The 27,244-nt window shown below is 41.1% G+C and overlaps 1 protein-coding gene across 10 annotated transcripts in view; it reads left to right on the forward strand.

Annotated features, from left to right (window-relative positions):
- PALM2AKAP2 (PALM2 and AKAP2 fusion) overlaps nucleotides 1-27,244 on the forward strand; it is a 578,232-nt gene that overhangs the window by 91,356 nt on the left and 459,632 nt on the right. The window contains exon 1 of one of the 10 annotated variants that reach the window (XM_049896018.1): nucleotides 20,095-20,122. The exons of the other annotated variants lie outside the window; for them this stretch is intronic. The gene's annotated coding sequence lies outside the window, so the exon portion shown is untranslated. Of the gene's footprint in view, nucleotides 1-20,094; nucleotides 20,123-27,244 lie in introns of those variants that run through there. 10 annotated transcript variants of the gene reach the window in all.

A 27,244-nucleotide genomic window follows, 5' to 3' on the forward strand; every position in this document is an offset into this window, starting at 1 on the left:
GAAAGATACTTCTGTGTATGGTTAAGTGAAGAAAGCAGGAAAGCAGAGTAAGAACCCAGTGGGTTCTTGTTGTTGGTTGCCATTGGACTCATGATGACCTCATGTGTGCAGGGTAGAACTGCTCCATAGGGTTTTCAAGGTTGTGACTTTTTAGAAGCAGATTGCCAGGCCTGTCTTCCGAGGTGCCTCTCAGTGGGTTCAAACTGCTAACCTATCCATTAACTGTTTAACTGTTGCACCACCAAGGGAACCTCTAAGTGGATTAATAATGTGCATATAGACAGAAAGAAATAATTCAAAATATTAAGAGTGGTTATTTCTAGATGATGGAATGAATGATTTTTATTTCCATTTTATTTTTCCCTGTATCTTCCAATCTCAACTGTGAACAGTTATAACACATTAAAAAAGTATGCCAAATAAGAAGGAAGAGATATAAATATTACTAAATTCTGTGTCCAAACCAGATATTTACAAGGTGTTTTAGATAACTGTTTGCTCAACTCTTTGAAGATTCCTAATGGCCTTCTGAATACACTTGTCCCATGACCTCTCAAAGTCCCTCTTGGTTGTAATTCCTTGTCCACAATTACACCTCCCGTGTCTGATTGGAAATCTTGGGCTATTTCTAAGAACTTACTCTAAAAAGTTCTTGGCATTCTTCCGAAATATTTATTTGAAAAATTTTGCTGGCTGTCACACTTGGGGTTCTTTGGAGGTTTAGGAATTTTATTCCAGGAAAAAACCTGTGAAAAAAAAAAAACAAAACCTGTTGCCATCAAGTTGATAGGACAGAGTAGAACTGCTCCATAGAGTTTCCATCGAGCCCCAAGTGGATTTGAACTGCCAACCTTTTGGTTAGCAGCCATGGCTCTGAACCACTACACTACCAGGGTTTCCATTCTAAGAAAGCAGGTTATTATTTCCCTATGTCCTTTTTACCTGTCCCACGTCTTCTGCTTTAAGATTGTGCAATTTAGCACCAAATAAAATTATCCTTTCATTGGAAGATCAAAACATGAGCATGGTTAACAAAAATGTGTGAAGTCCATAATATGACTGAGGTTGTAACAAGGGTTAAGTATGGTATATTACATATGGTAGACATGGAAATTGAGTTTGACATGCAACTTTTTATAGCTGGAATGTTTTAAAGAAGGTTTTGCATGAAGTATTAAATTTTTAGGAGGTACTGTAAGGTTGGGCTATAGAAATTATAGATGGAGACAATAAAACAATATAGAGCATTTTGCGGATGGAAGATAAATCCTTGGATGTGATAATGGAAAAATTTTTACCATTTTCTTTTTTCATTTGGTTGAATTTAGCAATCCATGTATTTTACATGTTGCAGGTATTCAGGCCAGTCCTCCCAGTAAAATGTATTCAGCATTTTATAACTTATCATAAAAATATTTTCTGGGATTCATCTAGCAGGAACAGTTTCAGTTTGGGGTTGATTTATGCTGTAACTAAAGAGAAAGATTTTTTTTTTTAAATTTTCAGTATGTAATATCATAGAGTGGTTGCCACTCATTGAAAAGGTTATATATATGCTTATATATATACTTTTTAAAAAATAGAGCGTCATCGTTCTATACTAAAAAAAAAAGAAAAGGAATTGGACAAATCCTCTTGTGAATTTTAATGACTAATTAAGGATCACTGGGAAGAATTGTGCTTATTTATGCAAATCAAAAATAAAAACACTATCTGAAAGAAAGGGGGATGGTGTTGGTGTGAAATACTCTGCAGTGTGGCTATGTTTCATGGCACAGAAACTTCAGATCCATGAATTTAATGTTCATAAATGATTCAGAATGATAGGCAAAAAAGATATTTTATAGCAGTTTCAGAGGTAAAAAATTCCTTACCTGGATGATAGCTTGAAAATGTTTTGGTTAATTAATCTATGGAGGGCATTAGTTTGACTATACAATCCTAGGATATAAGAAAACTCATATTCTTTTATTTCCTAATGTTATATTAGTCTGCTCTAAGCTGCTCCACCCATGCCTGGAAGGAAATTCAATCAGCGTGTTTTGTAGATACTGTCCACTTCCCCTCACTGAGGGTCATACAAAGGCAATCCAACTGAATGTGGAAATTATCAAACAACATCATTAATATCACACACAAGTAAAATTTTGCTGAAGATAATTCAAAAGCAGTTGCAGCAGTACATCGACAAGGAACTGCATGAAATTCAAGCCGATTCAGAAGAGGACATGAAATAAGGGATACATTGCTAATGTCAGATGGATCTTGTCTGAAAGCAGAGAATACCAGAAAGATGTTTACCTGTATTTTATTAACAATGCAAAGGCATTTGACTGTGTGGACCATAACAAATTATGGATAACATTGCAGAGAATGGGCATTCTAGAACACTTAATTGTGCTCATAAGGAACATGTACACAGATCAAGAGGCAGTCATTCAAACAGAACCAGGAGATACTGCATGGTTTAAAATCAGGAAAGGTGTGCTTCAGGGTTGTATCTTTCACCATACTTATTTAGTCTGTATGCTGAGCAAATCATCCAAGAAGCTGGACTATATGAAGAAGAACGGGGCATCAGGATCGGAGGAAGATTCATTAACAACCTGCGTTATGCAGGTGGTACACTCTTGCTTGCTGAAAGTGAAGAGGACTTGAAGCACTTACTGGTGAAGATCAAAAACTACAGCCTTCAGTAGGGATTATACCTCAATATAAAGAAAACAAAAGTCCTCACATCTGGACCAGTAAGCAACATCATGATACATGGAGAAAAGATTGAAGTTGTTACGGATTTCGTTTTACTTGGATCCATACTCAACACCCATGAAAATAGCAGTCAAGAAATCAAATGACACATTTCATTGGGCAAATTTGCTGGAAAAGACCTCTTTAAGGGGTTAAAAAGCAAAAATGTCATTTTAAGGAATAAGGTTCACCTGATCCAAGCCAGGGGTGTTTTCAATCACCTCATTTGAAAGCTGGACAATGAATAAGGAAGGCTGAAGGAAAATTGACGCCTTTGAATTATGGTGTTGGTGAAACTGGGTTTTTGAATTATGGTGTTGGTGAAGAATATTGAAAATACTATGGACTGCCAAAAGAACAAACAAATCTGTCTCGGAAGAAGTACAGCCAGAATGCTTCTTAGAAGCAAGGATGGCGCGACTTCATCTCATGTATTTTGGACATGTTATCAGGTGGGATCAGTCCCTGGAGAAGGACATCATGCTTGATAAAGTAGAGGGTCAGCCAAAAAGAGGAAGACTGTCAATGAGATGGATTGACAGTGTGGCTGCAACAATGGGCTCAAGCACAACTAGGATCATGAGGATGGCACAGGACTGGGCAGTGTTTCATTCTGTTGTGCATGGGGTCACTATGAGTCGGAACTGACTCAACCACACATAACAGCAACAATAAGCTATAGTCCAGACCACTGGGGGAAGGGCCCTCTCATCTTCAATCCACTCTGGTCACTTTTGAAAAGCTCCTTGGCCAGGCCCTCATGTCTTGTACCTCACCCTGAGGAGCCTTCCAGCCTTGGGATAGTGGCAAGGGAAGATCTTTGCAAGAACTGATGGTTTCCTGGCACCTGGGAGGCAGAGATGGAGCCTGATGGCAGAGAAAGCAGTCCTTCCTGGGTAGGAGACTTAGTGAGGGAATTTACCAGTTGGAAAAAAGAGCTGGTATTCAGATGCAGCAGGTTGAAAGCATTGAGACCATGACTGTGAAGCCCTCAAATTCATAGTTCTTCCAAATTTCCTGCTCTTTAGCCCCTGAAGTCATAGCTAAACCAGCCCCTGGCTCTGAGTTACGTCCCTATCATGGTGTGCAAATGATTGAAATCAGATGACCCCGGCTGTGAATTCACTGTTATAAATGTGTAAATTACTCACATGGATCCAATTGAATGGGTAAGGGCTGCAAAATTTAGGAGAACAAAGTCCTTGGTATTTCATTGCAGGAAAAAAACCATTTAGAGAGGAAATTGGAAAATTGGGATTGTGATAGAAAACTTTGCTGTCCTCGGATATTTTAAATTACACACCATCTCTGTTCTTCAGAGAAGCCAACAGAGCCACAGCGAACTTAGTGGGGATCCATTGGGTGACCCCTGGTGACTGTTTATAGCTGCCTTTTCTACCATCTCAGGCCCTGTCACCCACTGGGCTCCTTTCACCCTGTGACAAATCTCCAAACCTGGCTCTTTCCCACTGGCTCTTACAAGTACTTGACAAGTCTTCTCTCCATTTCTCCCTGGCAGGACTCCACAAGGGCTGATTTAGATTATTCCTCTCTCTTTAGCTCCCAACCCCCCGCTTCTGAGAGTCAGTATAGTAAACTGTTTGAGAGCATGAGTGTGGGCATCAGATAGAGCTCAGCATTTACCAGGTGTGGGGTCTTCTCCAAGTTTCTTAACCACATGTGGAAAATAAAGATGATAATAAATAGAATTTTACCTCTGAGGGTTTTGTGAGCCAAAGGGATAATGTATGGAAAGCACTTAGCATAGGATGACAGGACTCAGCAAATACCATCTGTGATTGCAAGTATCTGTACTTCAAACTAATAATGAACAACCTCACTCCTTGTTTACCTGGAAAGTGAAGAGTACCCAGCATGTTCTCCTTCAACTACTTGATATTTCCACATATCACTCTTTTTCCACATAATCGCCTTTTCCAAAATGCCCCTCTAAACCCGTGTTCTTGAATGCCATTACTTATGCCTCAGGTTCCTTGATCCCACAGTTATCCCTATCTTCTCTGGAATCTTCCTTGGCCTTCCAGCAAACTTCGATATTCTTGAGCAAACTTCTGAAGTATTGTCCTCTTTTGGATTCCATTACTTTGAGCAATCCTGATTTCCCTTCAAGGATACTGATCACTAGTATGTGTTATTTGCACGCTGTCTTTCTGGGTCTTTTTCCACAACTCATTCCCTAAAGTTTTGGCCTTCGCTTCTGAACTTATTAACTCCAAGGTTTTTCATAGGATGTTGAATGGGACAAAACGTTACTAAATATCCCACATTCTGAGAGGAGCCAACAACACTTGGTGCCAGGTATCTCCCCATGACTTATCCAGACGAAGCAGAACAGCCCAGTTAAGTAAGATATTTGTCTTTTTCCAGATTTTTGGAGCTAGACTACCTAGGTTTGAATCTTGACTCTGCCATTTACTGACTGTGTAGTTTTCATTGGAATAATTTAACTTTCTTGAGTTACATAACTCTCTGTGACTCTCTTCTATAAAAAAAGGATAATAATAGTACTTATTGCATTTTTTTTTTTATTGCATAGGGTTTTCTATCTCCAGCTCTTTGCACATGTTATTATAATACTTTACTTTTTCTTCTCTAGCTGCCCTTTGAAATCTTCTGTTCAGTTCTTTTACGTCATCGTTTTTTCCTTTTGCTTTAGTTGCTCGATGTTCGAGAGCAAGTTTCGGAGTCTCTGCTGATATCCATCTTGGTCTTTTCTTTCTTCCCTGTCTTTTCAATGACTTCTTACTTTCTTCATGTATGATGTCCTTGACGTCATTCCACAACTCATCTGGTCTTCGGTAATTAATGTTCGACACATCAAATCTATTTTTGAGATGGTCTCTCAATTCAGGAGGGATATAATCAAGGTTGTATTTTGGCTGTTGTGAAATTGATCTGATTTTCTTCAGTTTTAGCTTGAACTTGCATATGAGCAATTGGTGGTCTGTTCCACAGTTGGCCTCTGGCCTTGTTCAAACTGATGATATTGAGCTTTTTTTCATTGTCTCTTTCCACAGCTGTAGTGGATTTGATTCCTATGTGTTCCACCTGGCGAGGTCCCTGTGTATAGTCACCCTTTATGTTGGTAAAAAAAGGTATTCACAATGAAGAAATGGTTGGTCTTGCAAAATTCTATCATGCGATCTCCAGCATTGTTTCTGTCACCAAGGCCGTAGTTTCCAACTACTGATCCTTCTTCTTTGTCTCCAACATTCGCATTCCAATCACCAGTAATCACCAATGCATCCTGATTGCATGTTCCATCAATTTCAGACTGCAGAAGCTGATAAAAACTTCAATGTCTTCATCTTTGGCCTTAATGGTTGGTGCATAAATTTGAATAATAGTCGTATTAACTGGCCTTCCTTGTAGGCGTATGGATATTATCCTATCACTGACAGCACTGGACTTCAGGATAGATCTTGAAATGTTCTTTTTGAAGATGAATGCAACACCATTCCTCCTCAAGTTATCATTCCCAGCATAGTAAACTATATGATTGTCCTATTCAGAATGACAAGTACCAGTCCATTTTAGCTCACTAATGCCTAGGATATCAATGTTTATGCATTCCATTTCATTTCTGACAATTTCCAATTTTCCTAGATTCATACCTTGTACATTCCAGGTTCCGATTATTAATGGATATTTGCAGCTGTTTCTTCTCATTTTGAGTTGTGCCACATCAGCAAATGAAGGTCCAGAAGGCTTTACTCCATCCATGTCATTAATGTCGACTCTACTTTGAGTAGGTGGTTCTTCCCCAGTTGTCTTTTGAGTGCCTTCCAACCTGGGAGGTTCATCTTCTGGCACTATATCAGACAATGTTCCACTGCTATTCATAAGGTTTTCACTAATTCTTTTCAGAAGGAGACTGCCGGGTCCTTCTTCCTAGTCTGTCTTAGTCTGGAGCTCAGCTGAAACCTGTCCTCCATGGATGAACCTCCTGGTATCTGAATACTGGTGGCATAGCTTCCAGCATCACAGCAAGACACAAGCCCCCACAGTATGACAAACTGACAAACATATGGGGGCTCGAGAAGACAAAGTAAAGTATTATAATAACATGTGCAAAGAGCTGGAGATAGAAAACCAAAAGGGAAGAACATGCTCAGTGTTTCTCAAGCTGAAAGAACTGAAGAAAAAAAATCAAGCCTCCAGTTGCAATAGTGAAGGATTCTATGGGGAAAATATTAAATGACGCAGGAAGCATCAAAAGAATGTGGAAGGAATACACAGAGTCATTTTGCCAAAAGGAATTAGTTGATGTTCAGCCATTTCAAGAGGTAGCATATGATCAGGAACCGATGGTACCAAAGGAAGAAGTCCCAGCTGCACTGAAGGCATTGGCAAAAAAAACAAAGCTCCAGGAATTGATGGAATATCAATTGAGATGTTTCAACAAACAGATGCAGTGCTGAAAGTGCTCCTTCGTCTATGCCAAGAAATATGGAAGACCTCTTCCTGGCCAACTGACTGGAAAAGATCCATGTTTATGCCTATTCCCAAGAAAGGTGATCCAACCAAATGTGGAAATTACCGAAAGATGTCATTAATATCACATGCAAGCAAAATTTTGTTGAAGATCATTCAAAAGCAACTGAAGCAGTACGTCGACAGGGAACTGCCAGAAATTCAGTCCAGATTCAGAAGAGGACGTGGAACCAGGGATATCATTGCTGATGTCAGATGGATCCTGGCTGAAAGCAGAGAATACCAGAAGGATGTTTACCTGTGTTTTATTGACTTTGCAAAAACTTTCAACTGTGTGGATCATAACAAATTATGGATAACATTGTGAAGAACAGGAATTCCAGAACACTTAATTGTGCTCGTGAGGAACCTATACGTAGATCAAGAGGCGGTTGTTTGGACAGAACAAGGGGATACTGAGTGGTTCAAAGTCAAGAAGGGTGTGCATCAGGGTTGTATCATTCATCATACCTATTCAATGTGTATGCTGAGCAAATAACCCTAGAAGCTGGACTGTATGAAGAAGAACAGGGCATCAGGATTGGAGGAAGCCTCATTAACAACCTGCATTATGTAGATAACACAGCCTTGCTTGCTGAAAGTGAAAAGGACTTGAAGCACTTACTAATGAATATCAAAACCACAGCCTTCAGTACGGATTACACCTCAACATAAAGAAAGCAAAGATCCTCACAACAGGACCAGTAAGCAACATCATGATAAATGGAGAAAAGATTGAAGTTGTCAAGGATTTCGTTTTACTTAGATCCACAATCAACAGCCATGGAAGCAAAAGTCGAGAAATCAAAAGATGCATTGCACTGGACAAACCTGCTGCAAAGGACCTCTTTGAAGTGTTGAAAAGCAAAGAAGTCACCTTAAAGACTAAGATGCGCCTGATCCAAGCCATGGTATTTTCAATTGCATCATATGCACGTGAAAGCTGAACAATGAATAAGACCGAAGAAGGGTTGATGCCTTTGAATTGTGGCGTTGGCAAAGAATATTGAATATACCATGGACTGCCAAAAGAAGGAACAAATCTGCCTTGGAAGAAGTACAACAGAATGCTCCTTAGAAGCAAGGATGGCGAGACTGCATCTTATATACTTTGGACATGTTGTCAGGAGGGATCAAGTCCCTGGAGAAGAACCTCATGCTTGGTAAAGTACAGAGTCAGCGGAAAAGGGGAAGACCTTCAGTGAGGTGGATTGACATAGTGGCTGCAACAATGGGCTTAAGCATGACGATTGTGAGGATGGCGCAGGACTAGGCAGTGTTTGATTCTGTTGTGCATAGGGTTGCTATGAGTCGGAACCGACTCGATGGCATCTAACACCAACAACGACATTGCATAGGGCAATGGATGAAATGAGTCCATTACTAGGAACAATGGTAGGCCACTGGCAGCTGTCATTATAATTCTCCCATCTTTCTATCTTTATATCCTGCCCCTTACTCCCAGTTGGGGAAGAGAGGAAGTGTGCAAGAATAAACTACCCTTGTCTCCTTACTTCGGGTCTCTCCAGCAAAGGTCAAACCTATACAGGAAAGCAAAGGAGGGGAGGAGATGTGAGTTAAATGACACCTGAGATTGAAATGTTTGACTGGCTTGGACTGTTGGTAAGTTTCTAGAGAAATGTCTGGAAAGCTATGGAATCTGTCCAATTGTAATTAAGATTCAAGAAAAGGAGATTTGATATAACATAACTTATTGCTATTTTGGAGCCCTGGTGGCACAGTGATTAAGAGCTTGGCTGCTAACCAAAAAGTCGGAAGTTGGGATCCACCAGCTGTCCTTGAAAACCCTATGGGGCAATTCTACTCTGTCCTATAGGGTCACAAGGAGTCAGAATTGACTAGATGGCAATGGGTTTTGTTTTTGGTTTTGTTTATTCCTGTTTTTAATTGCTGTTTTGAAGAAAAATTAAACTATTTCATATTTTTTACTCTACCAACTTGACGCCACAGTAATAATGATAATGATGATGATGATGGTGGTGGATAACTGCATTTAGGATAGCTTTTCTTGTATATTCCACTAGCTCGGTAACTAATGAAGCTTAAAAATAAATTTATTACTTCATACCCAAGAGGATGACTATAATACAAAAGATAGACAATGACAAGTATTGGCAAGAATATGGAGGAACAGGAACTCTCATACATTGCTGGTGGGAATGTAACATGGTGTAGCCATTTTGCAAAACAGTTGGGCAGCTCCTCAAAACGTTACTATATGACCCAGCAATTCCACTCCTAGGTATCTGCCCAGAGAAATAAAAACATGTCCACAAAAAGACTTGTACACAAATGTTCATAATAGCCAAAAAAGTAGAAGCAACCCAAAGTCTGCCTACTGATGAATGAATAAACAAAATTGTATGTATATACATACAGCGGAATACTATTCAGTAATAAAAAGGAATGAAATACTGATGCATGCTACAATGTGGATGAACCACAGAAACATTATGCTAAGTGAAGGAAGTCAGTCAAAAGACTACATATTGTATGATTCCGTTTCTATGAAATGTCCAAAATAGGCAAATCTAGAGAGATGGAAAGCAGATCAGTGATTGTCTAGTGCTCAGAGCTGGGGGTGGAGAGTGACTGCTAATGGGTATAAAGTTTTCTTTTGGGGTGATGAAATATTCCAGATTTAAATTACGGTGATGGTTGCAAAACTGTGTTAATACACTAAAAACTAATGAATTGTATACTTTAAATTAGTGAACTTTATGGTATGTAAATATAAAAAAATCTATTATTCTTTACCTTTCGAAAGTAGAATGACAATTTCCCCAGTCTTGGGCTTTATATTTTAGGATAAATAACCTTTGCCTTCTGTCTTCATATGGTCTCCTTTACCAGTCAGTGATAGTAATGGACACTTGTCATTTTTCTGACTGCCACCATTTGAATCCTCTTCCTAGGTTTGGGGAAGCCCCCATCTTATGAGTTTTGGTGGGGTCTAGCAACCACCTCTCATTACAGAAGCTGAAAACACCAGACATTTGTTTTCAACTGGGTTCTAGGCATACAACCTAGGCTTGGCCAACTTGACCCAGACTTTGAGTCAGGCACTAGGGATCGAGGCAAAGAAGCAGTAACTGTGAAGAATCCATTCTAATGGTGGATGAGAGCAGTGTCATTGGCCAATCCGGTTTCCAGGGGCAATGTCTGTGTCTATTGCCAGGTAGTAGAAGCAGTGCCAGGCATGGCCCCACAGTATTCAGCAGAAGTGGTGTCCTAACTGGACTCATGTTTGGCTTGATTTTGGCTGTGGTCCTGGATGCTGCCTCATCTCCTGGTTCCGTCTCTTTTCCAAGTCTATTTTCTAATGTTCCCAGAAATTGAATGAGACGATTAATGTCCTTTTAATTAATTCATTTTGTTCCGTGATGAGTTTCTTGCTTGCAACTAACAATCCTGTTTGATACAGTCAGCAAGGCAAGATTATTTTCATCTCCAAAGATCTCCAGGATCCATCTCTTTAGATTCTGTAGGCATTTATTAAGTGACTACTTGTGCCATCTGTGAGCTCATTCAATCCTCGTAAGAACTTAGTGAAGTAGATATTATTAGTCCCCCTTTCACAGATGAGAAAACAGGCCCAAGCCCTGTGTCCTTCCCTTCATTTTCACTGCAATAACTCCTTACCAATCACCTAATGAATGGAAGACTCCAATCCTCTCCTTCCCTCTATTTGCTTCCTTCTTTAAATTATTGTGGGCATCATTGCCAGATTTCTTCATAGAAATATTAATTCCTATTGCAAGAGCCTATAAACCTGTTGCCTTAGAGTTAACTAAAACTCATGGTTACCTGTCTGTGTCAGAGTAGAACTGTGCTTCCATAGGGTTTTCAGTGGCTGGTTTTCCAGAAGTAGATCTCCAGGCCTTTCTTCTGAGGTGCCTCTGGGTGGAATCAAACCTCTAACCTTTCGGTTATTAGCTGAGCGCATTAACGATTTGTACCTCCCAGGGACTTTGCAAGAGCCTATAGCCACTCCCTATGGTCAAGGCAGTCAGACCTCAGAAAGGCATTTACTGTTGATAGCTGATACCTCCCTCCTCCTCCCTGGCCCTATAGCTTACTAATTCTAAACAAGTCTATAACATGTAACAAGGCGAAGCCTTGTTTTCTCTGAGTCTGGCTCCACTTACTGCAGACAGTAGGCCTTCAATAAATCTCCTTCATATGCAGACAGACTAGAGACAAAACATTGAATTTACTCCTCGTGTTGCCAATGCAGACCCCAAATCCTACAGCAATGTTGATTTGGGGAACAATAAAATAAGCATCAAGCATCATAGGACAAAATCTACTGGAATGTGATATTCTTGGCAGAAAATCATTTGGGAGTGGAAAATGCTTGCTAAATATAAGTACTGTAAAAACATGTGCACCATCAAGACTCTATTATTAGATTCCCAGGGGTTTTTATTTAGAAGCCAAAAAATTTGCATGGCTATACAATTCCTGGAATGGAATTTGGGTTTGCTTTCTGAAATCAATCTGGGCAAGCCTTTTTACACTTGAGCATTCTTAGAAAGTCTTTGAGCATCTATTCTTACTCACTTATACTAGTGGCACGGAGTCCAAAAATATAATCACTACAAGGTTCTACTTGCTTCCTGCTTTAGTTACACTGAAAATCCTTCAAGGAAAGCTTGTGTGCTTTGTAAGTTCTCCTTTGCCTCTCTTGTTGCCAGCACTGGGCAGTTGAAGTCTAGGTTTGGGGCAAAGTATGAGATGGTATGAACCAAAATGAGGCAAGGAGGTTGGGCAGGAGAATGCAGAAGGCTGGATAATACCTTGCCAAGCATAAACCTGTACAGTCAGAAAGTTGGTCAGGAGTGATGGGGCCAACCATTCTGAGTACTTGAGCCTAACGAGGGGTCTAGCAGAGAGGCCCTACCTGGCTCTTGCCTTGCAGTACTTCATCTCCGTCCAGATGGGGCTACTTGCGGATCCAAACAGATCCTGATCTTTAGTAGGAGTAATTGATCAGTATGGATAACGCCTGAATATGAAGAAAATAAAAATCCTCATAACTGGACCTATATACAACATCATGATAAATGAATGAAAAATTAAAGTTGTCAATGAGTTTATTCTACCTGGCTCACCAATCAATGTCCATGGAAGCAGTAGTCAAGAAATCAAATGATGTATTGCATTGGTCAAATCTGCTGCAAAAGAGCTCTCTAAAGTTTTAAAAAGCAAAGATGTCACCTTGATGACTAAGTTGCCCCTGACCTAAGCCATGGTCTTTTCAGTTGCCTCCTGTGCATGCAAAAGCTGAACAATGAAAAAGACCAAAGAAGAATTGATGTATTTGAATTATGGTGTTGGTGAAGAATATTGAATATACTATGGACTACCAGAAGAATGAATAAATCAACCTTAAAAGAAATACAACCAGAATACTCCTTAGAAGCAAGGGAGAACAAGACTTTGGCTTGATTACTTTGGTCATATTACCAGGAAAGACTGATCGCTAGAAAAGAACATCATGTTTTATAAAGTAAAGGATCAGAGAAAATGAGGGAAGCCCTCAATGAGATGGCTTGACATAATAGCCAAAACAATGAACTCAAATATACCAACGATTATGAAAATGGCATGGGACCAGGGAATGTGTTGTTCTGTCATATATAATATTGTTATGAGTAGGCGATGGCTTGACAGCAACTAACAACAACATTGAAGGAAGTACTGAAACTCACATTCTGGAACACTACAGCTGGTTCCCGTCATTATGGGTTTGGTCCTAATTTTGGACCCTGAATGTGAGACTTTGCCAGAATATCTGGTCAAGTCCCCCTGCCAGCTTTGTCCAGAGCCTGGGTGCCTGACACCTGCCCCTTCTCTCTATGCTTTCTGCTGCCTCCCATGTGCCCTTCCCAAGACAGCTGTCACTGCATTCTTGCTGCTGTTTAATTTGAGTCCATTGAGTGACCCTTCCTGGTGCTTCTTGCTCCCCTGGGTCACTACTTGGTGTGAAGACCATGCCTTTCCCTCAGCATCATTCTTTACTACCTCTTACCAAGCAGAGTCCATGCGCTCAGGGCCTGTCTTCCCCCCACATGACCCAGTAGGCCAACCTAACTTCAGATCACACTCTGGCTTCATCGAGTTATACTCCTCAGAGAGGTATCAGGAGCAGAGGAGGCTGTCAGGAGCCTAGCCAAGGGTTAAAGGCTCTGATAGCCTTAAAAAGCCAACAGAGCCTAGACCTTTGGACAAGAGGTCTAGGGGACATGCCAGGGTGACCAGGGTATCCATTAACTCGTGGATGCCTTTGTGCTAAGTAGAAAAAGGCATCCCATTTGGGTGGAACAATTAGAAAACCTGGATATAACCTACAGTGGGTTAAAATAAGTTTTTCTGTTCTCTAGAAGCTTGTCAGCCACCTCCCCCCCGCCCAAAGATATATTCATGTCCTAATCCCCAGTGCATGTGAATGTGGCCTTATTTGGAAAAAAGATGTTTACAGATGTGATTAAGTTAAAGATCTTGAGATGACATCATCATATATTAACTGAGTGGGCCCTAAATCTAATGACAAAAGTTCTTACAAAAGGAAAAACACAGAGGCAACGCAGAGAGAGAAGGCCCTGTGAAGGTGGAGGCAGGGATTGGAGTTATGCAGCTACAAGCCAAGGAATACGAAGGACTGCTTCTGCTGGATTCATCAGGGCCCTTAGTGAGATGGTGTTAGCCTGTCTAGTGGCTGGGACCTTGGAGTTCTTTCAGAGCAGGAGATAGCAAAATCATGGCTTTGTATTATCTTTGCTTATATGTTTATTAATGAAGACTTACTCCAAATGAGTGGTGATTTATTGAGCTATCCCTGTGGTACGTGCATGCCCTTGTGTGTGTGCATGCTTGTGTGTGTGTGTATATGCATACGTGTGTGTGCAACTCACCTGACAAGTTGGCTCTGAAGGGCTCAGTTCTGCCTCTGAACTACAGATGCACGTACAGTGAAACTTTGAACTTGTTTACCCAATAAAGCAGAGATAATATAAGAGTCTTCTATATCTTTATACTCCATCTCAGCATTATCAGGAACTCTTAGGCATAAGTTCATTGCTTAAAGAGTAGCTAAATAAAGATTCTAAATGATTAGCTAAAACATTATCCATGTGTTATCCCACAGTCAGTGGTGATATATACCAGCAAAAGAGAAGATTAATCTGAGAACCTCTTGCTAAAGGCCAAGCTTATGCCCAAGTCACGTCTTAACATATTTCTCTACAGCAAGGCCGTTTTATCTCTATCCAAAGTGGTTATTGGTAGACTTATGGAATAAGTTTTCCTGGCCTCCAGAAGCTTGTCAGCCTTCCAGTGACATGTTTTTTCAAATAATTCAGCTACTCAGATCCATCTGGAAACAGTTGTTTTGATGTCTCCTGTCTTTCATGTGACCTCCAATAAGGGCTACAGAAAGAATATGGTTTGCAGAAAGATTGAAGTGCCCCAAAGTATTATTTAATGCCCTGCCGACATTCAAACAAGTCAGCAGCTTCCCCTCTGGAAGTTTAATTGTTAGCACAATGAGCCACAGAAGCTTAGAGTTACAGAATATTAGGCCCTGAGGGGCTTAGAGGTCTCAGGCCTACCTCACATTCCGTGAGATATACCCTCTGTGGCTTTCTCTCAAGGTGGCCACTAGTGTAGGGCGCTGCACATTCAGAGGAAGGGAAGCTCACCTCTTCCCAAAGCAGCATATTTCCACTGCCAGTTTGCATCCACCAGGCACTCCTTAGAAACTCTACGAGGCAGTTCTATTCTGTTCTGAGTCGGAATCAATTCGATGGCAATGGATATGGAAACCCCGGTGGTGTAGTGGTTAAGAACTATGGCTGCTAACTAAAAGGTTGGCAGTTCAAATCCACCAGGCACTCCTTGGAAACTCTATGGGGCAGTTCTACTCTGTCCTATGAGTTGGAATCGACTTGACAGCAATGAGTTTGTTTTTTTTTTGACACCATGATAGCATAAGAAAAGTTCTTCCGTCAAGCAGAAACACGCTTGTGTAACATTTGGTCCTAGTTCTGCTTTTTTAAAAATATTGTTTTATTGAAATTTTGGTGAAGGTTTACACAGCAGTTTAGGTTCCCATTCAACAATTTATACACCGATTGTTCAGTGACATTGGTTACATTCTTCATAATGCGTGAACATTCTCAATACTTCCATTCTGGTCATTCTGTTTCCATTAACGTAGTTTCTATGCTTCCTTACATTTTCATCTTTGTTTTAAAGTAATTGTTGACCATTTGGTCTCGTATAGATGATTTTTTAAAGAAACACAATATCCTAGTTCTGTTTTCTAAAGCAACAAAGAATAAATCACTTCATTCTGTGGTGGGCAATGTGATATAGTCAGAGACATTAGACTTGACCTTTCTCTATCGCTTAACTAGCTGCGCAATTCAGAATCTCTCAGAACCTTGGATCCCTGATGTTGTAGGTGAAGGCAAGAATCCCCATCACCAGGGTTATTGTGGGGTCTGGACAGAATAATATATTTTAACCACCCATCACAGTGCCAGGCATATATAAACCCATTGTCATTGAGTTGATTCTGACTCATAGCGACCTGATAGGACAGAATAGAACTGCCCATAGGGTTTCCAAGGAGCAGCTGGTAGATTCGAACTGATGACTTTTGGTTAGCAGCCCGTCCCTTAACCACTGAGCCACTGCCACCATATATAGTGGGCATTTATTGAATGTACCCCTCCTCCTTCCACTTGGCAGCTCTTCAAACACTTGAAGGCAGTGCATCTGTTTCCCTTCGGTCTTCTCTTTTCCAAGGGACTATACTACAGATCAAGGAGATGGAGCTGAAAGTGGAGGTTGGAGTGGGATTGATGGCAGAGGGGTTGGAAAATAGCTAAGTCAGCATTTCCTACAGTATAGGCATTAACAGGTGGTGAGAAAGATTATTTTTAGGTAGCACATGGATAATCATTAAAATTAAAATTAACATCTATTTATATGTTATATTGAAATATACGTTATATATTTTGAATATATGCAGTATATGTTATACTTCATAGTTGTCTTCTATTATAGCCTGTATTATTTTTCCATGTATGATAGTGATAAAAATTTTGCTCTAAATATAAGTTTATTTAAGAATAAATGTGAATCAAGTGTTAAAAATCTCTTATTAATATCCTGTTTAAAATCAAGAGTTTCTAAACACATAAAAATATAGTTCAAAAATCTCTGGCTAGGCAAATTACCAACCTAATTGTTTATTCACTACCTTATCTCCATTTGTCTGGAGGGCATTTCATATCAAAGATCAGATTAGTCATATCTCCCCACCAAAGAGTACTGTTGTCCAGTTACCACCAATTGCCAACTTCTGAGTCCCTCAGACTCACAATGTTAGAGGATATTATGCTTCTTTTTCTCCTTAGCTTACCACATTCAGTTCATTACTAATTCCTGCTATTCCCTCATCTCCTGCCCTTACTTTTTCTGGAATATACTAGGCCTGCTCAGTTTATACAACCATTGCCGCGGACTAGGAGCTCTCGTTACTCTAAGCCTAGGTTACTCTGATAGCCTCTTGGGTGGTCTTATTATCTGTAATATCTCCATCATTCTAAGATCATCCACCAACGTCTGTTAAAATAGTGTTCTCATGCCAATTTCATCACATTCCTCCTTTGTTTGAGAATTTACAAGTCTGTGTTTCTAACCATTCAAATGGGCATTCGGTGGTGGGATGAGCAAAGACCTAGATATTACATGTGCTCACAAGTCAGGACAGGGACTTGGAAGAAGAGCAGTCACTAGCTGATCTAACAAAGATGGTTTACTAACAAAGATAACAATCACCATTTATTGAGTACCTATAGTGGATGATGTGGCGTATGCCCAGGCTCTCATTCTGCCCCCTTCACCCCCAATCCTGGGAATGTTGGAGGCTGGCAGCTCTCAGTAGAGTCCCTCTCTAGCAATTGCCCTCACCTGAAGACAGCCACCTCCTACAGCCAGCACACATCCAGTGGCTGGTACCCACCTCCTTGCCTCAGAGCATGATGTTTCATAAGGGTCATCACAGTGCCAATGAGCCATTAGTGGTTCGGTGGTAAAATTCTTCCCTTCCATGCAGGAAATCTAGGTGCTCAGGGTACCTCATGTTCAGTCATCACCTGACTGTCATTGGGAGCTTGTGTGTTGCTATGATGCTGAACGGGTTTCAGTGGAGCTTCTAGGTTAAGACTAGGAAGAAAGGCCTGACAATCTACCTCTGAAAATCAGCCAGTGAATCCCTATGGATCACAATAGTCCAATCTGCAACTGATCATAGGGATGGCACAGGACCAGACAGCATTTCATTAAGTTGTACATGGAGGTCAGGGGCCAACTTGACAGCAGCAAGCAGCAATAACAACAATCTCAGTACTATAGCTGCCTGTAGAATCAACTGTCACTGTTGTATCTACATCTCATTTCAGCTACTCCTCTACTCCCCCTAGTCCCCAATCCCCCCTGACTTCTTCCCCCTACCCAAGACACTCCCCAATAAATTTCCTGTCCACAAATCTCTGTCTTGGAGTCAACTCCTAATCATTCCCCCTGCCCCCAATTCTAGACCCTGGGGTCTGATTCAGGTGTGGTTATCATAGGGGATAGGAGCAAGGCAAGAGCCCAAGCCCTGTTTGAGTTCTGGCTGGTGAAAGAGGGAGCAAGAGGCCAGGCCAGTTCAATCTGACCAGTCAGGCAGAGAAGCATGTGGGACAATGAGGGGATGGGAATCTGAAATATTCCTTCAATACTATGACATCCTGGGGAGAAGAGGGGACAGTTCTTTCCTCTATGGAAATATGAGGAGTGGGGTAAAATGCCCTCCAACCCACTCCTGAGTAGATGTGGGTTCTGATGATTCAGCCATGCTTTCCAGGTCCCCACTAGGACAAGAGTCCTGCCTCTTAGCCTAACTCCTAGAAGACTGCACTCCTCGTCCTCCACTTTTCCTGCGCTCCTTGTCTGTTGACTGGCCCAGTAGATTGGAAGTCTCTCAAGGATGAGGTCACTACATACCACTCTTATGCAATGCCAGCACTCCTTAGACTAATAGGTCACAGAATGTCCATTTTAACCAACTTTGTTAAGCGAATGTGCTCTTTTCTACTTATTACCACATCTATGGTGCCCATGTGATTTTTAAGTGTTTTGAGTATGCTGCTAGGCCTGGATTTTTCTGCCAGGTTGACTGAAATGACTAAAACACTTTAGCATCTGCAGCTGGGAAATCACTGAAGAACAGTCTGAATATTTTCCTATGTGAGCGATTCTTCTGTCAGCCAAGGCAGAAGTAAGATTTTAAATAAGCCCAAACTGTTCCATGATGTCATTCCAGGAGTGAGAATTGTATAAAAGTGTGAAAAAGGAAAGTTTTTTTTTTTTTTTATGTGATATCTCTGCTTGTCAGAACTCTCTGCCCTTTATGTCACGTCTTTATGTGTCTTCTTGTGTTTATGATATTATTAGAATCACAAACATTGAAGCAAGCCATGACTGCACATGGTTCCTGATGACAATTCAATCCCCACAGGAAGATGAATTCAATGTCGAGAACCAATGAGGAAATTTTGGCTATCTATTGTCTGGATCCCACTCATTAGGTTGGCACAGGGTTACCAGATAAAATACAGGACACACAGCCAAACTGAATTTCAGATAAGCAACAAATAATTGTTTGATTTAAGTATGTCCCATATAATGAATATTTTTTCATCTAAGTATATCCCATGTAATGAACAATGTTTTAGTATAAGTATGTCTCAAATATTGCATGAGACATACTTTAAAAAGTATTTGTTGCTTATCTGAAATTCAAATATAAATGGGCATCCTGTATTTTTATTAATACCAGGCTGACAGGAACCTGGGAAGACTTTTCCCTCCAAGGAAAAAATCAGCTCATGGATGAAGAAGGCTTTAATCAGGGCAAGGGGGAAAGAGCAGATTTTTAACAATTGCCAAGAAGGTCAAAGTAATGCAGGTTACCCCATCAAAAACCTTTCTGTCCTTAAGAAATAAATAATTACAAGAAGGTGAGCATAAATGATGGGCTGTGAAGGGTGAAGAGTGAGACAGATGGCCCCATATGTGCACACCTAAAAATCACTTGGCCAATGTTTGGCCACCAATTGTGTTGGAACCTTAGCAATATGCGGGGAAGGAAGAAAGATGAAGCCATGGGGAGTCAGGATGGCAGAACTGGCTTGGCTTAAGGACTGGCTCATGATGGGATGGCTGGTTGTCTAATATCCAATGTTCCAAGTAACTGGGAAAATTTGGCCTTGGCTTGGGATGGTGATATAATCCGCTTGGGTCCAATGTGGCAGACCAGTCAGTGAGAGAAAAGCCCAGTTCCTTAAGAGAGTGTTGGCAAGAGTTGGGCTAAGAGTCAGGACGCTTGTCCTAGTGGGGACCTGGAAAGCATGGCAGGCAATGGTGGAAGAAGTTGGAGGTTAGAGAAGTAGGGGCTAATGGAGATTTAGTTCAAGGCTCTTGGATTCCTGGGCTTCTCCCAATACTCTAAGGACCCTGCCAGAAGAGCCTGTTTGATTGTGGGTCTAGCCCAGAGGTGGAGCTGAAGCAGCTCACCTGTCTGCTTTGTCAGGCTGGCTCAAAGTCCAGGAGGTGCTGGGCTTATGAGGCCAAAAGATAAGCCAAGATCTGAGTAATGCAGGGGAGGCTGGGGTAACAGCCACAGAATCACCTTCATTTATGCCAGGAACAGGCTGTGTACCAGACACCGTTTGAAGAAGCAGCAGAAACAGTTGGAGATGCAGGGCTGATTGAAACAGGAAAGTACAGGCCAAAAAGGCAGGTGAGTCATCATATAAAGATAGCACTAGAAGCCATAAAAGGTCTTCTTCCTTTGAAAAACAGAAACAATTATAAAAAGGTGGGCATGGGCTTTTGTAGGCTGCATGTGCTCTCTGGCTAAGCTCACTTGCCCAGCAGGCACCTGTCCTAAAAAGGTGTTCACTGGGGGGAACTTTCAAGTTGAGCAGCCTAAGCCCTCAACAGAAAAGTACAGGTTTCCATTAGCTCTGAAGTGCAAATTGATTGCATTTAAGGCAGTTGGCCTTGTGCAAAGTTATGGAAATAGATCCAGGTGCACTGGAGAGACCAAAGCTCACAAAGAGTTTGGGGGGTGGGGAGGGAAGTGAATGAAAGATTAAAAGAGAGAAAGTGAAGAAGATAGAAAGTAGGGATAGAGAAAGAGAAAAAAGAGGCCCCACAAAGAGGCGGGCATTCTTTGACTTTAGTTCTACTGATTTATGCATTCTGATTGAGCATTCTGAAGATTAGTGTTTACTAGACAATTTACTTACCTTTTCACCTAAGTTAGATTTTACGTGAAAATGTTTTCAAAGCAATGATCAACTTCTGTAAGGTATTCCTTACTAGTGTTGCTTTCTACTAAGTCATTTACATTAAAATATTGAAAATTTCACTATCTGGATGTGTTGGCCCTGAATATTTCTTGGTCTGACTTCTAAAATGGACATCTGAAGGCCCACGTTGTCAGGATTTGAGAAATGCTCTCTTCATGTTGGTTATTTTCCCTATCTCCTTGAACCTGAACTTTTCCACCCCAGGCTTTCGTACCAATGCATGGTCCCTGTTCAAATGGTGTTTTCCTTTCACTTATTTGATTTTTGTATTCCCCACCGTTCCATTTACATTCTTAAGTGTAAAATAAACTATTTCAAAATGATTGTTCACACTTCTAGAGTTGAAAGTGAGGCAAAAATGCATTGTTCTTGCAAGGAAAAACCTACTAATGAGGGTAAAACGAAAACATTTATTTTCCAAATTCAAGGCCAAACTCTGGAATTTAATGATTTCTTATAAAAATAAACCCTTTTAAAAATTACTTTATCACAGATTCAGTCTGGAAATTAGATATCCAGGAACAAAGACAGTAAAGCTCTGTTAGCCAGCATGAAAGAGCCAAAGTATGTTTCATTTACGTAGTTATGTTAATAGACAATCACTGTATGTTCTCTCTAAATAAAAGTTCAGTTTTCGAAGAGGGCTCTAGTAGGTCATAAAGGTGTAATTCGAGAGCACAAGAGCACTGGACTGGGAGTCTACTTCCAGCTTCTATGCTGATTCTACCATAAACCCTTTTTTTGTATCCTCTAAGGTTTTTTAACCTTAAGTTTAGTAACTTAACCTTAGATCCTGACGTCTGAGATTTTACCTGTAAATGAAAGCATTAGGGAGACAGTTAAGTTTCTTCCCAAATTCTAGTTTCTGATTCTATAACAAAATCAATTGATTTCTTAAAGACTACGAAGCTTAATTGAGTGTTAGTTGATGATTTCACTTGGCATTTAGGATCTTGCTGTAGATGAGGGTTATCAGAATGAGTGTTAACTGTGGTGTTGATGAAGTGTGTGGGGAGAACTTATGAAGATTCTGGGAAATGAAGACAAGATCAGTTCTTCCAAACTCTTTTCACAGCACACCTGGAAAACTGGGGTAAACGGATGAGGATGCTCAAGTCTAAGATCCCCTGGTGTTTAGATTCCCCAGGCTCTGCCCAGATACCCCAAGGGCAGAGAGGATTGATATTTTAGTTGAGCACAACCTCTAACCCAGTCATGGCATATGCTGGCACATTAGTCAGGAAGCTCCGGACTAGAAAGCAGAGCGTACTCTCGAACAGAGAGTGATGTTTTATACAATAAACGTAGCGGCTACTAAAAATCATAGTTCTTTTTATTTTTACTCTTTAACTCTTGTTAAAAAAAAATACCAAAATGAATGAGAAGCAACAGGTTTGAAAGGGGTGAGATGATAAATTCAGCTGGTGACACACTGAGTCGGAGGCACCTCTGAGATGTCTGAGCGCAGATATTGAGAGGGTGAGTAGATAAATACCCAGATCTGAAAGCCAGGAACAGAGTCTGGATTGTAGAGTTTTGGGAATCATTAGTCTGTATGGATGAGGTTTCTCTGAGAGAGAGAATGAGAAGAAGCCAAGGACAGGGCTCAGGGGAACACTAATATTTCAAAGGTTGCAAAGAGAAGGAGATGGAAAAATATATAACGTTCATTTGGAGCCACTTTCCGAAGTGATTTAATGTCATTTCAGACAGAGTTGAAAACATAAGAAAAATTGATATCTATGTGTGGATGTGATTTGAGTTATCTTATGACACAAATATAGGCAGGAACACTTGTATACAATGGTTGTGTTCATTCATTCACTCATTCATTTTTTCAAACAATGTTTATTGAGTACCTACTATTCGCCTAGATTATTGTACCCATTAGGTATACAACACTGAGCAAAACAGGTAACTCTTTTCCCTAGTAGAGTTTTATTGCAGTACACACACACATACACAAAACATTTTAGGACCTGTCCCTAAGAGGTAGAGCAGAGCAGAATGTAGACCAAAAACCAAACAAACCCATTGCCATCGAATCGATTCCACTCATAGCGATCTTATAGGACAGAGTAGAACTGCCCTACAGGGTTTCTGAGGAGCAGCTGGTAGATTCGAACCACTGACCTTTTGGTTAGCAGCCGAGCTCTTAACCACTGCATCACCAGGGCTCCAACATGTAGACAGTACTGTGTTTTTACTGGGCCAGGATCCTGTATCCTCTTGAAGAATTGCATGTCATCCCCAGAACACCTTGCTTTTGGCCCTGTTGTTGTATATGTCTTTTATTCACTTAAAAGATTAACTGGATGGTTGAATTATAGGATTCTAGCCAAATATGCTTTCCTTAAAGGAGTTCCCAGCTAAACAGTAAACTAAGCTGCCCTGGCACCTGTCTTAAATTACTCAGGAGCCGGGCATCTGCAGACTGAGTTCGTACTGCAGAGGCATAGGCAGGACCTTGATCTCCCTCCGCACCATCGCTGCTGGTTGACAGGGGAGCGGCAGAAGACATGGTTCAAATCTGAGCTGGCAGGTTCTGAGGACGAAGACTGGAGGGGTCACTTTCTATTGGAAATTATTTCGTTTCAATCCATCGTCAGAATATTCTAGCTCCAGACCTTCCAGTGCTAGGGAAAGGTGAGGGCTCATCTATCCTGTATCTTTCCACTTTATCGGTTTCTCCAGATTTTTTTTTTGGTGGGGTGGGGGGGTCAAATTTTTTTTAGATCATTAGGAGAGTAGAGATTTTCGCCATTTTCCGCCCAACGTGTTTGGGGGCCCAATTAGCCAATAAACTAAACAATTCCTGTAATTTTTTATTTCCATTAACAACAAAGGAGCCCTGATGGCACAATGATTAAGCAATCTTTCAGCTGCTAACTGAAAGGTTGGTGGTTTCAACCTACCGGTGGCTCAGCAGAGAAAAGACTTGGCGATTTGCTGCTGTAAAGATTTCTGTCTAGGAATCTCTGTAGTGTCTCACACTCAATCTCTAGAACCTCCAGGTGGGGTGTTGCTCAGTAGGCCTGAAGGTGTACTTGTGGTTTCACGTCCTTTTGGAACCTGCCTTGACCCGTAAATGAATCCCTTTTCTAACTAATGCCATAGGTGTTCTGTTCTGTCATATAGGGTCACTATGAATCAGAATCAACTTGGTGGAACACAACAACAATGTCCCTAATGCTATCTGATCCTTGAAAATTACTCCCATCCAGGAAGCATTTTTTTTTTTTCTTCCTGTTCTTTGTCCATTGTCTCTTTGAGTCCTAGTTGAAAGCCTGTACCGTTGTGGAGCAGGGAAAAAAGATAATCTTTATGGGTGAGAAAATATTCCCTTATGCCAAAGTGTTTGTTGTCCCAGTCCTTTTTATTAATGAACTTGCAATAACCCTTGGCTCCTTCCTTTTCCATTACCTGCCATGTTTAATTAATTATAAATGAAGTCAATTTCTTAAAATGCTGTTTGTAAATGCATGCGTTGGCCAGTAGCTTTCAATGAATCCATATTACCTATTGGACTCCAAATTCATTAGTGTAGCATTTGGTCCAACAATTAATGCTTTTAGGGATTTATCTTATAAATGTAGTCACATGAAAAAGTGCAAAATGACCTATTTGTAAGATTATTTAGTATGTAATAGCAAAAGATTGGAAATAACTTATTAACCTGCTGCAATCAAGCTGGTTCCAACTCATGGTGATCCTATGCATTATAGCATAGAGCTGCTCCTTAGGGTTTTCTTGATTATAATCTTCATGGAAACAGTTCACCAGGCCTTTCTTCCACGGAGTCACTGGGTGGGTTCAAACTGTCAACCTTTAGGTTAGCAGATGATCACAACTGATTTGTGCCTCCCAGGCTTCTTGTGTTTTAATTAGAGACTGATTAAATAATTTATGATTCAGCCATACAATGGGTTATGATGCAGATGTAAAAAAAGGAACGAAATTTTTTACCTATTGATGGTAATTATTTCCCAAACTATACTGTAAAAGGAAGAGTTAACATTCATGAAAAAAAGGACCCCCCCACACACATACACACGCACGTGTGCACATGCACATGTACATATTTTCTTGTATATGCATTCAGTGTTCCTGGAAGCATATGCAAGAAACATGAGTTACCACTGGAGTGGGGAAGGGGGCGACTAGGGGACAGGAGTGGGAGGGATACGTTTCACTATAATACATTTTGGTATCTTCTGATTTTTGAACCATATGAACTATAATAAATAAATAGATATTCTTTAAATTAAAAAAACGCTTCATCTGGCATTTGAGGGCCCTCACAATTGAGCCCTACATGACATTTTCGCTGTGTCTGTAAACATCATCCTTACTCCTGGACAGACCTCTGCCCTTGCCACACTGATGTGCTTACCATACTCCTAATACCTCACGTGTGGTTCCATCCAGATCCCTTCAAAGCCTAATTGCCAGGTTCCAATTCCACATCCACCAAACTCACATCCTCTGGGGCCTCAGTGAAAAGCATGTGCCTCCTGCCACGTGCAGCTGTCTCAACTTAGCCATTCCTTGGTGTTTGAATTCCCCAGGTCTTGGGTAATTTTTGTTAGGACAACATCCTTTCTGCTCTTCTCTTCCTAAGGCAGCAGGACCTAACGTGAAGGAGACAAATGAGCTGCAATAGCAAAAATTGTGCTACTGGGCGGGGGGGGGGGGGGCGGGGGGGAGGGTAGCGCCACCGATTTAGACACCTCCCCACTGCAGCTCTGCCTACCTCAGACATGAGATTATCTGCCCCTAGAAATTAATGCCAGCACCAGATCCCTGCTGACCAGAGGCCAATACCACTTTTCTCTTCCTCCTACAGCACCGTCCATGTAGATGGCTGTTGTCCCTCAGGGTGAAGTTCCTTCGTCCCCAGAAAGGAACCCCTGTAGTGTCTCACAGTCAATCTCTAGAAGCTTCAGGTGGGGTGTTGCTCAGTGGGCCTGAAGGTGTACTTGTGGTTTGATGTCCTTTTGGAACCTGCCTTGACCCGTAAACGAATCCTTTTTCCAGCTAATGCCATATCCTGCATCTCCCTGAGGTGCTGCAGAACTGGTCTGAAGTGGCACTTATTTTGTAAGGCCTGGGCTTCAGAGGCCTTTCCCTGTGCAGGAACTTCATGCTCTCCTCATGGGACTTCGCCCCTAGAATGGCAAAATTCCTTTTACATCTTGATTCTCCAAAACAGTGCCAGATACAATATGAAGTTGGGATGATAATAATTGTAAAGTGATAGCTCACAAATATTCAAGTGCTTACTCTCTGCCAAGCACTGGTCCAAGCACTCAACATACATTAACTCATTTAATCCTCCTACTATCCCTACAGAGTAGTTCCTATTCTCTATATTACAGATATGAAGACTGAAGTCTGAAGAGGTTAAGCCACTTGCCTGAGGTCACACAGGTACTAAGTGGAGAAGTTGGTATTTGAACCCATGTAGTCTGTCTCCTGCAGGGTGTCTATGAGTCAGAATCTACGTGATGATAATGGGAGCCTGTCTCCCAACCCCTTAAACACTATGCCAAGTGCTTTGCAAGCTGTTAGCAATATAGCAGTCTTCTTGGAATAATTTTTCTGTCTCCATCAAAGAGTCTCCTCTTCTGGGCCACTCACTTTTAACTTGACTTATTGCTGAAAGGTCTCACACAGCTAAGAACTGGAAGGAGCAGGGCTTGGAACCAAGAAGACTGGATCCCAAGCTTGGCACTTGATTACTATGCTATACTGCCTCTCCAAGGGTGAGACTGAGATGGTGAACAGTTTATTACTAATAAGGGCTCTGACCCAAATCCCAGTGTAGAACTTATATGAACTAGACTGTTCATGGAGCACAACATGCTTCCTGATGAGAACTTTGGTGGGCAGAAAGGCTTGTTTTGTGTCCTTCCACCTGAAAGCCCATACCTAAAAAAAAAAAACCAATCCTGACCACACCAGACGTCATGAAGAGGAGCAGCCCAACAAGAGCAAAGACTCTGGTTTCTCACCCAGGCTAATTGATCCCCTCGTTCTAGGGCTTCCCACCTACATGATGTAGCCCACTCAGTGACTGCCTAGACTAGACCACCTGCTTAGTTGTGATATTCTCCTTTCCTGAACTCCTGCAAGCTAATTGTGACTCCCCATAGCACTGGACAGTGCTGACATTGTGTGGCCATTTACCTTGACATGTGTGAACTTGCTGTGCCTCTAGCTCAATATATTGATGCCATCAACAAATATTTATTGAGCACCACCTTGTTACCATGACACAGGTAGCATACAGATGATCAAGACCCTATTCCTGCCCTCAAGGAACTCATGGACCAGTAAAATAACAATTATACTTTAAAGTAAAAAGTCACCACTGAGATCGGTGGGACATAGAAGAGAGACCTCCTAACTCCTCATGGGGGATCAGGGAAATCTGCTGAGAGGAGACTGTATTTGACAATGAGTCATAAGGATGTAAAAGGAGCTTTTCTGGGTCACAAGTGGAAAAAAGAACAAGGGAGAAGGGCATTTCGGGAGAATTATAACTA

The sequence above is a fragment of the Elephas maximus genome, chromosome 9, assembly GCF_024166365.1.
Source record: "Elephas maximus indicus isolate mEleMax1 chromosome 9, mEleMax1 primary haplotype, whole genome shotgun sequence".
Taxonomy (NCBI): domain Eukaryota; kingdom Metazoa; phylum Chordata; class Mammalia; order Proboscidea; family Elephantidae; genus Elephas; species Elephas maximus.